This window comes from Felis catus, chromosome A3 (genome assembly GCF_018350175.1).
Source record: "Felis catus isolate Fca126 chromosome A3, F.catus_Fca126_mat1.0, whole genome shotgun sequence".
Taxonomy (NCBI): domain Eukaryota; kingdom Metazoa; phylum Chordata; class Mammalia; order Carnivora; family Felidae; genus Felis; species Felis catus.
This window is the reverse complement of record NC_058370.1, coordinates 28130999-28146188: the sequence shown is the minus strand read 5'-3', so window position 1 is coordinate 28146188 and position 15190 is coordinate 28130999. Positions and strand designations below refer to the sequence as shown.

At 51.2% G+C, this 15190-nt stretch overlaps 1 long non-coding RNA gene across 1 annotated transcript; it reads left to right on the top strand.

Annotated features, from left to right (window-relative positions):
- Positions 1-2026: 2026 nt before the first annotated feature.
- Positions 2027-12605, top strand: LOC123384340. Its single transcript, XR_006595278.1, has 3 exons — positions 2027-5963; positions 8508-8563; positions 11123-12605. It is a non-coding gene; the product is annotated as an uncharacterized LOC123384340 (long non-coding RNA).
- The last annotated feature ends 2585 nt before the right edge of the window (positions 12606-15190 follow it).

Below are 15190 nucleotides of genomic sequence, written 5' to 3'. Positions count from 1 at the left end.
TGCCATGTGGTCTCTAGGGTCTCGGTTCAAACACGCGGTATGCTCTAGATTAGGCTGGAGTGCTGTGACAAAAAGGCCCTGAAACGTGCGATGACTCAAGCACACTAAAAGTGTATTTCTCACTTACGTAGTGACTGTGGCCGCACGGTGGTGGCTCTGCTCCACGTGATGATGCTGGGATCCAGGTTCTTTCATCCTGAAGCCTTTTTGTCCCTTGCTTTCAGCCATGGGAAGAGACAAGAGAGCATGGGGGACGCCCAACCACAGCTGGAAGCCTAGGTTTGCAAGGCCACTTATCGCTTCCGCTCCTATCCCATTGGCAGGAACGGCCTGGTCGCAGGGCCACCGTGGGCAGCCACGTCCCAGCTCCAACCGTACAGACAACAGGGAACACGGACTTTACAATTGCCTACCTTGGCCGTGGTCACCTTCTCAGAGAGGCCCTGCCTCCCCAGCCGTCCCATCCCCAAATTGTCCCTTCCGTTGCTGTATATCTCATAATCCCTATTAGATTGTCTTCATAGTACATGTTATTTATCTGCCTGTTTATGATCTCCATCCCCTTCTAGAAGGTAAGCTCTGGGAGGGTAGAAACCTTGTTTAGCTAGCTAATGCCATACTCCTGGCGCCTCGATCAGTGTTTGGCCCAGAGTAGACATTGAATGAGGGCTTGTTGCATCAATGAAAGGACAAACAAATCGTTTCCACATTACCAGTGGGGGCGCAGAGGAGACCGGAGGCTTCGTGGACAGGAAATGCTTGGCCCGGGGGCTTCACATATGTAGGAGCCCTGCTCCTGCCCATTCCTTTCTATCTCCAATGTCAATCTTAAGGCTGCAGATTTCAGAGAGAGGCAAGGCTGCAGCCTGTGAGTTGGGAGACCTGAGTTTAAGGGTGGCTCTGTCCTGACTTCTGGGTGTGTCCCTTTTCCCTCCTGTGTGGGCCTTGGTTCCCCAGCCTGCAAGGCGGAGGTGGAGCAGGTTGGGCCAAGGAAACTTCCACATTCCTCATGGCTCCATAGTGGATGACCACCCCAGAGAACATCTGTACCTTCTCTTTCCAACTGCTGACCTTTGTGAGAAAGGTCTCCTCCCCTCCTTCCTCCCACTCTGAGGGCTTAATAAGGCTTAATGAGGGACCTGGGTGGGCCCAGCTCCTCAGTGGCCACCAGCCCATACTTCCACCCAAGGGCCAGGGTAGGGGAACATGGCTAATAACAGGGTCCCGGTAGGGGGTGAGCTTTCAGCCTTGGCTGGCCTTTCTGGGCCTCTATTAACAGACCACACAGGGAAATGTCTTCCCAGGGCCCGTGATTTTCCATTTTCCACTGGAAAAGGCAACTGGGGGGAGGTGGCCAGAGAGCCAGAGATATTCGCCGCCTGTGCTTCTCTCAGCGTGTTCTATTATCTTCCTTTCTAGCTACTTACCCCCTCTTCCATCTGTCTTTCCGCTGACCCACTCATTTACCCACCCAAGTATTCAGGCACCTGCCCACTTACCCACACATCCATCCTTCCGTCTTACCATCTGCCAATTTACCCTTCCTCCGGCCACCAGTCCAGCACCCATCCTTCCTTCCGCCTACCCACCCGTCTACTCCCCATTCATTCACTCTCTGTCCGTGTATCCTTCCTTGCATCCACATATACTCCCTTCTATCTGTCAACAACTTGGGTTACCCAAGACCTGTCTGGCATCGGTTTGGGGCTAAATCGGTTGTGGACTAGAACAAAGGTGGGTAAATCATTCCATTCCTTTCAGGCTTTCTGTCATGGGATCCCAAGCACACGGCGAAAAGTATTACTTTGCCGGCAGGTTTGAATCTGCACTCAGCCTTCCCGACCTTAGACAATTTCATGCAATATTATCATTATTTTTTTAAAATTTTGTTTATTTATTTATTTTGAGAGAGGCAGAGACAGCAGGAGGAAGGGAGGGGCAGAGAGAGAGAGAGAGAGAGAAAATCCCGAGCAGGCTCCGCACGGTCAGCACAGAGCCCAAGGCGGGGCGTGAACTCACGAAACCGTGAGGTCATGACCTGAGCCCAAACTGAGAGTCAGATGCTTAACCAACTGAGCCACCCGGGCGCCCCCTAATTATCTTTATTTTTGAGCACCCACTTTATGTAGGCCACATGCCAAACATTTTACAACTGTTGGCTCACTCAATTCTTTCAGCAGCAATTTGAGACAGACCCCGTACTTCTCACTTGACAGTCAGGGACATTCGGCTGGGCCTGCCACATAAGGTTGTGAAGGTTGCGCGTTGCACGACTCTTGGAGGCTTTTTTCCACATCATAATCTTGTAGGAGTAACAGAACTACAAAGTCAGCAATCTTTCTGGGACGCTGCCGTCCCTTGGCACCTAAATGGACACCCACCCCCAGTCACTAACGTGTCATCCCATGAGTCTGAGTACAGGATGCCCCTTTTCCAAACCCTGGCCTTGTTTTCTCCGAGCGGAGGGAGGGGACGAGAGAAGAAAGGGACTAGAACGTGCCGGTTCCGTGACGTGGTAGAAACTGAGTCTCTGAGACATGGCAAGAGCTGTGGGTGGGGACATCGAGTCCTGGAGAGACCCACAGAATCTGAGGCTTAAAGGTCCTCTGATGATAATGATAAACAGCAGCACTGACTGGTCACCTCCTCTGAGCTAAGGCCACATGATGCCCCAGTTTCCACAACTCAACAACAGCACCAACCTCACGGCGTTGCTGGAGAGATTGAAGACACCCGAAGGACCTAGAATCATGCCTGCTGTGAAGAAAGTGCTCAATAAATGGTACTTACCATTATTCAGAATAACCCCCACAGAGCGCTGTGAGGACGGAGCCCTTTCTTCCTCCGGGCCCGTCCCATCTGAGGTCATACACACAGGCTGCTTTCTGTCCCCTCAGATAGTCCCAGACGGGTTGGCTCGGAGTGTGATTTTAATTAAAGCCAGTGCTACCAAGGGTCAGGCTGTCCAAGAGGGTATCCAGGAAGGCCTCCTGGGAACTTCTTAACTGTGAGCATGATCTCCCCTTTCCGAGGCTGGTTCTCCTCCATAAACGAGCAAAGCCAACGACAGCCGCCTAGCGCACGGGAGGTAAGACGTTGGTTGCTCGCTTCCCCGGAATCCATTCCTCCTTCGATTTCTGTTTCGGGAAACTTAGTTTTCTGATCATTGTAATCTGGGGGGCAAACTTCCAACGATTTCACCGGAGCCCTTCGACCCGGCCCCATCTGAAGCTCCAGCTTGGGCTTTCCAGTCCGGCAAACCCCTTTTTTACACAAGCAACCAAAGGAGTCAACTGATATAAACGCAGTGCCTCCAAGGGGTGTGGATGAGACCTCCCTCACGCGGGCAGCCTATGAAGGACGGGGTCTTGTCTTCCTCGGGCCTCATTCGGTTTGTGCTGCACACTTGGGCAGGCCTGGTTCCGTGGATCTGGGGCTCGGATGCGGTCCAAACTCTTTTGCTTCAGAGAGTTTTTGTTCTGATGGCATCTGTAAGTAAGGCCTTTTGCAAACCTCCCTGTGAAGAGTCTCACATTCTGCTCCATGGGAATCTAGGGACCATCCCCAGAGACGCCATTCCTGTTCCCAATGATCTGGGCTCCGAGCCCCAATTTTTACCATCAGATGCTGTCTTCGGAGGGCTAACGAGTGGGTCCTATGGGGGCAGAGAGATCCCACCTGTGCTGGGTAGGCGGGTTCACCTTCATCCCATCGTAACCCCTGCCGAGGGGTGTTCCGTGGTCCCCGATGGGCCTGACATCAGGAGCCGCAGATGGTTCTCCAAATTTGCAGCCCTCTCCAAATGGAAGGTTAAACTGGGAGGGGGAGGGGAGGTGACGCCGCAGGGTAAGGGAGAGCTGTGGTGTCAGTCAGACTTCCCAGTGGAAGCAGGGCTGGGGCAGCCAGGGGAAATGGGCAAGACTGGGAGATGCAGAGGGGCATCTGCAGGGCACGGAGTAAGGACATGGATGGGATTGGGAGAGATGGGGCGAGGAGAGGCTCTAGGTCACAGGATTCTATAAGGCTCACCTCCCATTTCTCGTTCATTGCTCCTAATCTGCAGGTTTAGGTCCCACTCCCTCCCCTGGACAGTTGTTCTAGACTCCTCACTGGTCCCCCTGCTTCCTGTCTGGATCTTCCAATCCACCCCCTCCCATCAGCCATCCATTTTTCCGTCCATCCGTCCATCCATCCATGCATTCACTCAGCAAATATTCCTGGAGGGGCAGGGCTCGTTATGTAGGACCCTCTGGTCCGCTCCCTCTACCTGGCCGAACGTGCCTCCCTTCCCTGACTTTCTGGCAAGATAGCCACCCCCCACCCCCAACTTCCCCAGGTCACCTGTCATCACAACACTTACCACAAGACATTAGATGTCTTGACTTGCCCACTGGACTGTAAGCTCCTTAGGGGCAGGAACTTGGACTCCAGGGACCCAGAGCTGAGTTGGGTGAAAGGAAGGAATTCTTATAAGGGGCAAGGGTAGGATCCTGCGGTCCTATTGGGGTCGGGTGAGAGTCCCAGCTGTAGCGATCTCCAGGCATGTGACTCTGGGCAAGGCCTTCAGTTCACTGAGCCTTGGTTTCAATAGTGTCACCCTCAGGGTTGCCACGAGGATGAAATGAGGGAAGCCACCTGACGTGTAAGGAGGTGCCTGATGGGTAGGCAGTGATCTGTCAGCGGGAGCCGCCGGAGGCAGTCTTTGCTGTCAGATAATGGTGGGCGGGTGGCATGGATGCTGGGGGCTCTGCCTGGATCCCAGTCAGCCGCCCACTCCCCCGATGGCTCCCAGCTGGGAACTGCCCTTAGCTGCAGGGAATTGCCTGCCCAAAGACACAGCCTTCCCCGGGGAGGTCCCTGGCTGGTGTGCAATACAAATCCTCGACTCCTCCTGCGGGATCTCCTGCCGGATCTCCTGGATCCCTCCTGCGGGATCTCCTGCTGAGATTTCACACACAGATCCACTGTGTGTCATCCCAGTCTTGTCTTCCCCATTTCCTTCCTCCCTTCCTCCCGAATGAACCACTGAACATAGATCTCCATCTCAAGAACCAATGGAAGATAACAGGCATTCAGGGCAAAATATCTACACAGGGAAAGATGGTGCAGGGACCTGGGGAGTGGGGGTGGTGGTGGTGGGAGATGGAAAGAAAGGAAGGCCAGAAGAGGAGGGTGGGGGCACTGGCCTGGGCAAAGCTTGGCCGCCCAGTCCTGGGTCTCTGGAACATTCCAACTTTCTTCCTGCCCTTGTCTTCCGGCCCTCCCTAGTTCTGTGGCGACTGGTCATAGTGATTGGGGGTGCTGGCTTTGGGGCCCTCCTTGAGTTTGAGTCCCAACTCTGTTTCTTGGATCAGTCCCTTCACTTCCTGAGTCTCAATGGTGCCAAACTGTATAACGGGGCTGGGAAGAATCAACGAGGGATCCCGCGGAGCTCTTAGCGCAGTGGCTGAGTCTCGGGGGCGGGGGGTGCCCCCTAAATGCTTCTTGCTATGCAACCCCTCCCGAGGGATGAAGAAGGCAGTCTACAAATCAACCTGCATGGGCAGGGCCACCACTTCCAAAACCTCACCCCAAAGCATTCTTCTCTGCAACCTCTGTAACTGACCCAGCTCCCCAAGACCTTCCAGAAATCATAGGAGGTTTGTCTGCTTGGAAACTTTTATTCCATGCCCTTTTGTTTCATGATGGCTGATGGAACGTCAAAGGAGGATGGGTCGCCCGAACGGAGGTGTGACTGAGCGCCAGGCAGGAGCGTAAGAGCTCTGCAGGCTTTGAACTTTCGCAGGAACCCTGTGTCATGGGTACTATTTAAACGATACACTGAGGCGCCGAGCGGAGTCACGTGCCCTGACCACACAGCAAGCGGAGTAAGGCTGCGCGCAGTCATGGCCAAGACGCAAGACGGACCGGACTCGAGCAGGGTCCAGTTGGGACTCCGCCATCTACCAGCCGTGTGTTCTTGGGTGAGTTAGTCTAACTTTGCTGTGGCCCCAGTTGCTTTATTCATAAAATGCGGGTGATCACAGCCCCTACCTCACTGACCGTTGAGATTAGATGAGATAGAACATACACAATGCCGGGTGCACGTGCGGTCCTTTATTCACCCCGCATCAATGCTGAGCACCTGCTGTGTGCTGGGCACTGTTCTAGGTGCTGGCGCGCAGAGCAGTGAATAGACCGACATGGGCCCTGTCCCCATGGGGCTGATATCCTAGAAGTAAACGGTAATCAAATGTTGGAATAACAGTTAACTGAAGTTTAGCTGGAATTTGAACCTACAGCTATTGACCCCACAGAGAGGGCTCCGTTATGCCCTTCCCCTGCAATATATATACACATATAGATGTATATGTACATATGTATATATGTATATATATGTATATGTATGTATGTATACACGTATATGTATACACATATATGTATATGTATATGTATATGTATATGTATATATCTATGTATATATATAGAGAGAGGATATATACATACATATATATGTATGTATACATATGTGTATATATACGTATACATATATATTTTTTTCTTACCATAGCTCTTATTACCTCCCACATAATATGGAACTATTTGTTTGGCCTAGGATGAGTCTCCTCTACTAAAATGTAAGCTCTTCCCTGGCCTTTACTTTTTTCATCTCTAAAATGGGACAATAAAAAAACAAAAAATAAATAAATCAAATGAGACAATAGGGGCGCCTGGGTGGCTCGGTTGGTTGAGCGTCCAACTTTGGCTCAAGTCATGATCTCACGGTCCGTGAGTTTGAGCCCCGCGTTGGGCTCTGTGCTCACAGTTCAGAGCCTGGAGCCTGCTTCCGATTCTGTGTCTCCCTCTCTCTCTGCCCCTCCCCTGCTCACACTCTGTCCCTCTCTCTCTCTCTCTCTCTCTCTCTCTCTCAAACATAAATAAACATCAACAAAAATTGTTTTTAAATGGGACAATAACCTCCAGGCTGGCAGGTCATTTCTATAAGCTAATGTTTTCAAATCAAGGCAGTAGACAAGGGTTGTTGTCCTAACAAATGCATGCCTGGAGCAAGAGTGACTTATTCTGACAGAAGCAGGGTCAGGGAAGGGCCCTAGGAGACAGGACTATTTGAGCCTAGCCCTGGCAATGAATAAAATATGAATCATCAGAGACAGATAGGATGGCGTTCCGGGCAAGGAACCTAGAAGTCTGTACTCACGCTTCAGCTGAGCCAGGTCCCAGCCTTTCCAATTGCTCTCTTCTCCCAATCGATTAGTGCTGATGGATGGTGCGACAAACGCATAACACTAGTGTTTCATCAGACACCATCCAGCATTGGTTACTGACATTTCCAGCAATGTGTATTGTCTGGGGCTTCCTGGAGAGTGCCTGAGCATTGATAGGCAACTGTTCATCATTCATTCATTCATTCATTCATTCATAATGAATTGGTTTATTTGCTCAACAAACATTTCTCAAGGGCTTCCTCCATGCCTGGTGCTATGTCAGATCGGGACCCTCCATTAGGACAGCCAGGCTCCCTGCCCTGGAGGAGCTCATGATCTCATGGGGAGAATGGATGTGAACCATCCATGCCAACAAGTAAAGACAAAATAGATGGTGATGATGTCTGTGAAGGAAGCAAACAAGCAGTTGAGAGATGATGCTAGAGAAATCCTCCTTTCTGTAGAGTGGTCAGGGTAGGCCCACCCAGAGGAAGTGACAGTCAAGCTGGAGAGGATGAAAGGAACAGCCACCAAAAGAGTGAAGACAAGGGTATTCCCAGCAGGGGGAAGATCATGGGCAAAAGCCCTGAGGTGGGAAAGGATTTGGCCTGTTGAGGGACTGGAAAGTGGCCGATGTGGGGCCAGGAGCTAGAGGCCCCTTGGGGCCTGGAGTAGGAGATGGGCTGGGGCACACAGGCCATAAGGAAGAGTTTGGTTTTTGCTCAGGGTGTGATAGGAGACCATCAGGAGACTTTAGGTGGAGAAATGAGAAGATCCCTTAGCTGTCAGGGGTGATGGGGCAAGAGGAGGCCCGAGGGCAGCTGCTGGAGACATCCAGACAAGAGACACTGAACGCTTGTCCCTTTTCCCCATGCCTGATTCTTTAACCTTCTGTTTGCACGCACCTTGTCATGAAGACTCAATACCTCAACATATAATCTCCTCCACCGTTGGGTAATTCCAACGGAAGGAACGTGGTCCCACTGACGAGTGATTCTCAAGCATTTTGGTCTCAGGACCCCTTTACCCTTAAAAACTATTGAGGACCCTATACAGCTTCTATTCATGTCGATTACCTCCAGAGCCAGGGGAAGGGAGAACTAAATGAGCATAAAATTCGAGGCGTGCCCCAAAAATCTCAGTAATCAAGATGACTATTTTAAAACAGTATTTTGAAAAATCCATATTGGAGCCTGAGGCAAAAGGAAAAAATAATAACATTGATCTTGCCTTTATTTAAAATTTTGACATTTTGTTCATCATGAATTTTCTTCTGCATTAATTTTTTTTCATTGTTTTCAGAGCGAAGGTGCTATCACAGGTCACAGCTTCGGAAAATTACATTGAGAGTGAAAAGGGTAAATGATGTCTTAGTATTATTATGAAATCTGATATATCACCTGTAGCCCCCCTGGGATGGGCATGGGACCCCAGGGATTCCAGACGATACTTTGAGAACCACTGCTTTTGACGGAAACCAAATCTTCTCCGGTAGTTTCTGCCCTTCGGTCTTAAGCATGCCCATAAAGCTTCTTCTGGGCTTTCCTCTGCCTTCAAGGGGGTGGCATCCAGGAGGCTAAGTTTCCTGCTTCTTGCCCATCGGCTCCAGGCTAAAGACCTCCAAGTGCATGGGCTTCCCACCGACCTCTCCCCAGCCCTTCTCTGCACGAATCCCTTTGGCTGATGTCTCTGAGAGATCGAGGACCCCCAGTTAGGACGTACATTTCCAGGTGTGGGCTGAGAAGCATGGAGCTCCGGTGGACCTGTCACCTCCTGCCTCAGGACACTCCATTTCTATCCCTGCTCCTGGGTCTATCCAAGCTCCCAAGGCATCGGCCCCGGTGATTCCTGTCCCTCCACCCTCCTGGGCTGCTGATGCGAGTGTGCAAAACCTCTATGTCCTTCCTCTGGGCCCCTGGAGAGCAGGCATCTCACCAAGAAACGGCACGCAAGCAAAGGGAGCCTCCAATGTGTTAAGCTGGCTTCTAGGAAGCCAACTTCTGAAAATTCAGTTTGTCAGAAGTATAAACAGGATGCAGAGCCTGGCGAGGGCAGGCTCCGAGGACAGCATCGGAGGGCAAGAGTGGAAGTAACAACCGGCAGGGCAGCAAAATGCGAACAAATTCCTCCTCACACACAGATCCCTGCCTGCCTCGGGTCTGTCTTTGTTCCTTCAAGTTTCTCTCTCCAAACATCGACGCCACTCCGCCAGGCTCTGCCTCTCCTGGATACCTCCCTTCCTCTCTGCGGGCCTCAGTTTCCCTGGCTGCCATATGGGAGGATGGACCTTGGGTTGCCAACCTTTCTGTCCAGTCCAGTATCCCAGAATCCACACTTCTCTGACTTGAAGCCCCCCCCCCCCAGGCGTTTAAAATTCCACGATTCTAAGCTGCCCGGATTTTACGACTGCAGAATTTGACAAGTCAATGACGGTGGGTTCCGAAGTGCTCTGACGTTAAGATTCGGTGGCTCTAATATCCTGCCCATGTAACATTCTACGATTCTAAAACGCTGAGCCTCAATGCTATTCGGCATCTGAAGTGGCACAGCGTCCTCTGGGGCCAGATGGCCTGGGTTTATCTACGGGCAGCTCTACCCCTCCTAAAACTGGGCCAATTACGTGAACTTCTGGTGCCTCAGTTTCCACATCTGCAAAGTAAGGAGCATGATGGTTACGGCCTCATGGAGCAGTTGCGATAAATGTTTCACTCCTACTATTGTCCCAGGTTGGAAAGTCTCTATCCTCTCAAGAGTCGCAGGTGGGTGCTTCCGGGCCTCCAACGCTCCAGGGTTAAATGTTTCAAAGAATCTATCGTTCAATGGATTCAATGAAGTGCTGGCTCTGGAGGCTGGACTTAGGGGTTTCGGTGTTCCTGCCCGATCATGAGATCATGAGGATGTATAGGGCAAGCTGAGGAGCCTGGCTGACTGGCCCAATCCTGGCACTCTCAGCCACCAACCCCAAAAGCATGACAAGCTTGGGATCCGCAAACCCTAAGAAGTCCCCATCTCTGCCCTCAGTACACACATACCCCTGGAGATAACCTGACTTCCGGTACAAAGTTTCATTGACCCTGAAACCCAGCTGCCTGACATGTTGGGCACACTCAGCCAGGGCTCAGCCTATAGGAAGGCCATCTTCTCACTTCCCTCCAACGTTCTCAGAGCTCAGGCCAACCAATCCCGCTGCCTGTATCAGCTCCCACAAGCGCACAACCTGGCCATACCCTCTCCCCTCAGGGTCCCAGAGTCCTGACGTAAGACCCGAGGAAACTCAGCTCTGAGACCTCGGCTGAATCAGTTGGGCACGATACGAAAGGCAATGGGGAGCCCAGCCTAGCTCTGGAGAGAGAGGGTCTCCAGATGAAGGGCGTTCACCGTCTTCCAGTGGCTCCTATACCCTTTGCGTCTTGTCCTCACAGCTGCCAGGGGCTCCCGCCAACTACTGGCCACGAGTCCCTGCTGTGTTTCGGGGTTAGGTTATTTTTTCATTAAGTTTGCAATTATTAAAAAAATGCAAGTCAAATTGTGACATGCTGAGCTGGGCAGGCTGGAGGTTAAAGCTTTTTCCCTGCCTGCGGCCCACTGGGCCCCCACCCTGTTCTGGGGAAAGGGGAACATTTTCGGGAAAATAAACAAGGAGGCCTTGATGCTTTGGGGACTTTATGAACTTGACCCTACCCCCACTCCATACCCGACTCCATTAGCAGGGCTTGGTCGCTCTCCCTGTTAATTAAAGGGAAGACTGGTTTCCAGGGCAATTTCAGCTCTGGCCAGGCCTATGCCCACATCCTTGAGAGGGAGGCCATGGTGATAGGCTGGCTGGGTGGCTGGTGGCCTCAGAGGTAACAATTTGTCTCAGGATGGAATCCACTCCCCCGAATAAAGCGACTTTGTGTTCTCTCCCTTTCTCATAGCCCCCTGACCTCCAAGGAGAGGATTCTTAGAGGAGAAGCAGCTGTGATTCCCCAAGAGAGGGGGGCCGCCATGGTAGGCAACTCAAGACCACTGCCTGGGCCAGCCAAGACCCTCTCATCCCCCCTCAGCCTCCACCCGGCCTCGGAACTCCTGCTCCCTTGTAGAAACCTGTGCACTCACACAGTCCTTCCTTCATCCATTCGTTCATGTACCAGCTCTTTATTGAGCCTCTACTAATCCACCAGGCAACGGTGCTAGGCACTGGCCATATGGAAGTGAACAAGAAAACCTCCCTCCCGCCATGGAGCTCCCATTCCAGAAAGACACGAGAGATGAGTAAGTCGATGTAAAGTCATCACCAGGCAGTCAGACGAGGACAACTAAAACAGAGATCGTAGGTAACAAGTGACGGGTGGGCACGAGTCTCTCTGAGGAGGTGATGTCTGAGCAGACACCTGCAGGCAGGGAGGGGCGAGCTGTGGGGACAGTGGGCACTCCTGCCATAGCAGAGACAGCCTGGCCTTGTGCCTCCACCCCTGTTTTCCACCTCTGGTCTTTTGCCAGGACTTCCTGGAATGCCTTTCTCTCTGCCTGTATTTCCTTTAATATGTGATTTGCTATTTTATTAAGTGAGTCAAATACATTTATAAAAGCAGAACACAGAGCTGTCTGGGTTATAGCACAAGCTGGCCAGTGAGAATCAGGAAACCCACATTCTCGACACGCTTCTGCTCAATATAATGGTGCCCTAACCATTTAAAACTCTCGAGAAATGGTATTTTTTTTTAAGATGGCAGACAAAAGGCATCTCTACTCCCCTTCTCTCGTTAAAACAATTTTCCCTAAAACAGGAAACAGAAACAAAAACTCGGTCTTTGAGAAACCTGGGAGATAGTATAACCCTGAACCACAGTTTACAGAGAAGGGAAGTGGATAAGGAAATGGCCAGTGGCTTAGCAGAGAGGAAGAGAGTCAGACCTAAGTGCCTGGGTAGACGGTTGCTATGGGGATGGAGAGCTGCAAAAAAGAACGAGTCGATTTGCCTGAAAGGCTCAAAAATTGCAGATACCAGCTATCACAGAAGGTGCTAGTGAGTGGGGATTGGAGTGGGGGCGGGGAGGGGCTTGGGCTGGAAGTCCATACTGGGAGCAATGAACCCTCAGGTCCCTGACTCCTCTTCAGCCCGGTCTGCAAATAGCCCCTGTCATATCCAGGGTGGGCCACTTCCGAGACAAAGACCTACAGATAAGATGATTTGAGAGAAGGGAGAATGCTCCACAGAGTGAGCCCAATAGCCTCTTGCTCACCCACTCCAGATGGAAGCCCACCAGTCCACCACCCCCACCCACAGCTTTCCAATCAGAGTGTTAATATGAGTGAGCAGCCAGGGATCACTCCGCATGTAAAGAAATTTCCGACATGAAAGAGACCAAAGCAAACCATGGGGGCAGTGGGGGGGGGGGGGGGAGGGACTTAGAGACAATGAAGGGAACAGAAGAAAACTGAAAAATAAGTCCTACGATTAATGTCCTTTGGGAGATGAAGATACTGCATCCATAAAACATGAACAGGACGTTATTAAAAAGGAACAGAGTAAGGAAAATTAAAAGTACATGTAGTAGATTGCACAAATAGCCACAAGTTCCTCCCATCCCCCAATGCCCACCCTTTTGCCCTTCTGGAGATAGAGGCTCTTCTAGTTATCCACTGCTACATTAACAAACTACCCCCAAAATTAGTGGGCTAGTTTTGTGAATTGGAAACTCAGGGAGGGCTCAGCTGGGTGATGATTCTTCTCCAGCTGGTGTCCTCATATGACAATACTCAAAAAGAGAAAGAAAGTGGTGGTGGGGGGAGGGGGATAAGTGTAGGTAGAGGGAAGAAACCCTTTCCCAGAAGCGTCTAGCATACTTCCCGTCTTGTTTCATTGGCCAAAACTGGGTCACATGACCACTCCTTGCCACAAGGGAGTCCAGGAAAGTATCTGGAGTAGAGAATTCATTCCAGGCATGAGCACTGTCCAGTCTCTGGTCTTCCTTTAAAGATTTTGGGCAGCTCAGGGCAGCTGGGTGGCTGAGTCGGTTGAGCATTCAACTCCTGGTTTCAGCTCAGGTCATGATCTCACAGTTTGTGAGTTCGAGCCCTGCATCGGGCTCCACGCTGATGGCACGGAGCTTGCTTGGGATTCTCTCTCTCTCTCTCTCGCTCTGCCCCTCCCCTGCTCACTCTCTCTGTCTCTCTCTCAAAATAAATAAATAAACGTAAAAAATTTTTTTTAAAGATTCTGGGCAGCTCAATCTTATATAGTTTGTTTTTCCTTTAGTAAGATTTTTATATCCCCCTTCATAAGAATGGCCACCCTGCGTGTGCAGGGCTCCCTGCCAAGGCCTTCTGCACCCACTTCTCTTCAAATGGTATTATGTGGGTGCAGGGCTTTAAGGATGATTTATCCTCATTTTATTGAGGAGGAAACAGAGGCCCAGCCAGAGAGGAGTCCCGCTTGCCCAAAGTCAGATGACTAGTAGGTACCAGAGGGGGCATTTCAACTCAGTTCCATTCCCCTCCAGCCTCCTGTGTTTGGCCAGGGCCAAGGTTGCTCTCGTGCTCTAGCAGAAAGGTCAGGTTTCCTTGTGGCAGACCCCTCCCAGACCTCTGCAGTGTCCCCAGACAGTACTACTGTTAGAAGTGACGAAGGTAGTCGTCCAGATATGGACCCCGGATCTTCCCAGTAAATACTACCCGGCCACAGGGAAGGCCTGCCTCTGTCCCCACCCCTGGAGCCCAGTACAGCCTCCTTGGAAACAGGGAGGGAGTCTCCCTCCCCCTTTCAGATATGGCCAAGTTTGGGGGTCCAGGAGAGAGGCCAGTGGAATCCCATGGGGTCGGGGAGAGTCACCTTCATGAAGCGACCCGTCACTTCGTCAGACAGCATGAAGATAGACGCCCCCCACCCCCACTCTCGCTGTGGTGTCTCCATGCTGTCCACCGTCTCGTGGGAGTGGCTCTCAGCACCAGCATGGTCTGCCACGTGGAGACAGAGGCCAGCCCCCCAACCCAGAATTCAAACACTGGAAGCCCTCTGCAATCACCTTGCACGTGGGGCACCATCACCCCGAGTCTCCTTGTATGGATTCATCACCTTGTATGGATTCACTCATCCATTCCTTCCTTCATTCATCTCTCCAACAACTATTTTTTGAGTGCCTCACCTCAAAGAGCCTCTTAATTTTAGTGTAGCCCAATGTACCATTTTTGTTCTTCTAAAATAGTCCTTCTCTCCCAGGCTATGCCCTGTTCCTGGCCCCAGGACGACCATGGTGGTCTAGACCGCCTCGCAGAGCTGATGGTCAAGGGGAAGGAAGACTTTAAACAAGTAGTCCCATCAATAATACGCAGTTTGAGTGTGGTGACACTAAAGGGAACAGGGCGTAGGGACAAAACCAGGTGATCCTGGTTAATTTGGGGAGGTGTGGGAGGTTGACTCCCTATGAGCCCCTGGCATTTTTATTTTTGAAATCAAAGTGTATCAGATATTTTTAAATGTACCCACACTAAATATATTTTTAGCCGTAAAATTACTTGAAAGGGTTTTTCTAATTTTACCTTTTGTAAGTATTAGCTGTGAACAATGTATTTAATTAACAGTTGTTCAGACTTAATGACAATTGGTCGACACCTCTAGGAGTTCTAGCAAAGTGGAAAAAATGGGGTCCACAAGGGTTTTCAACTCCACCTTGAGCAGGATTTTATTTAAGCAGAGATCTGTGACTAAAACACTTTGGAAACTCTCCTCCGGGGCCCCACGCACCAGGATTGGAGGGTTGGGGCCCGGTGGGAAAGGTGTTATAGGATAGTCTGGAGTGGTGGGGGTGGCACAGGGAGCCTGAAGCCAGCATGACTTGGGGGGTGGGAGGCAGGTTCAGCATCTGGGGGATGTATGGGGGCCTCTCCTGGGTTGGGGATGGGGGATGGTTAGGGGCAGTAATTGTACAACTAGGGCTCACTCTCAGGACAGGCTGCGATCTTGGCCTGGGCCACCTCTACCTATAGCCACTGACAGCTAGAGC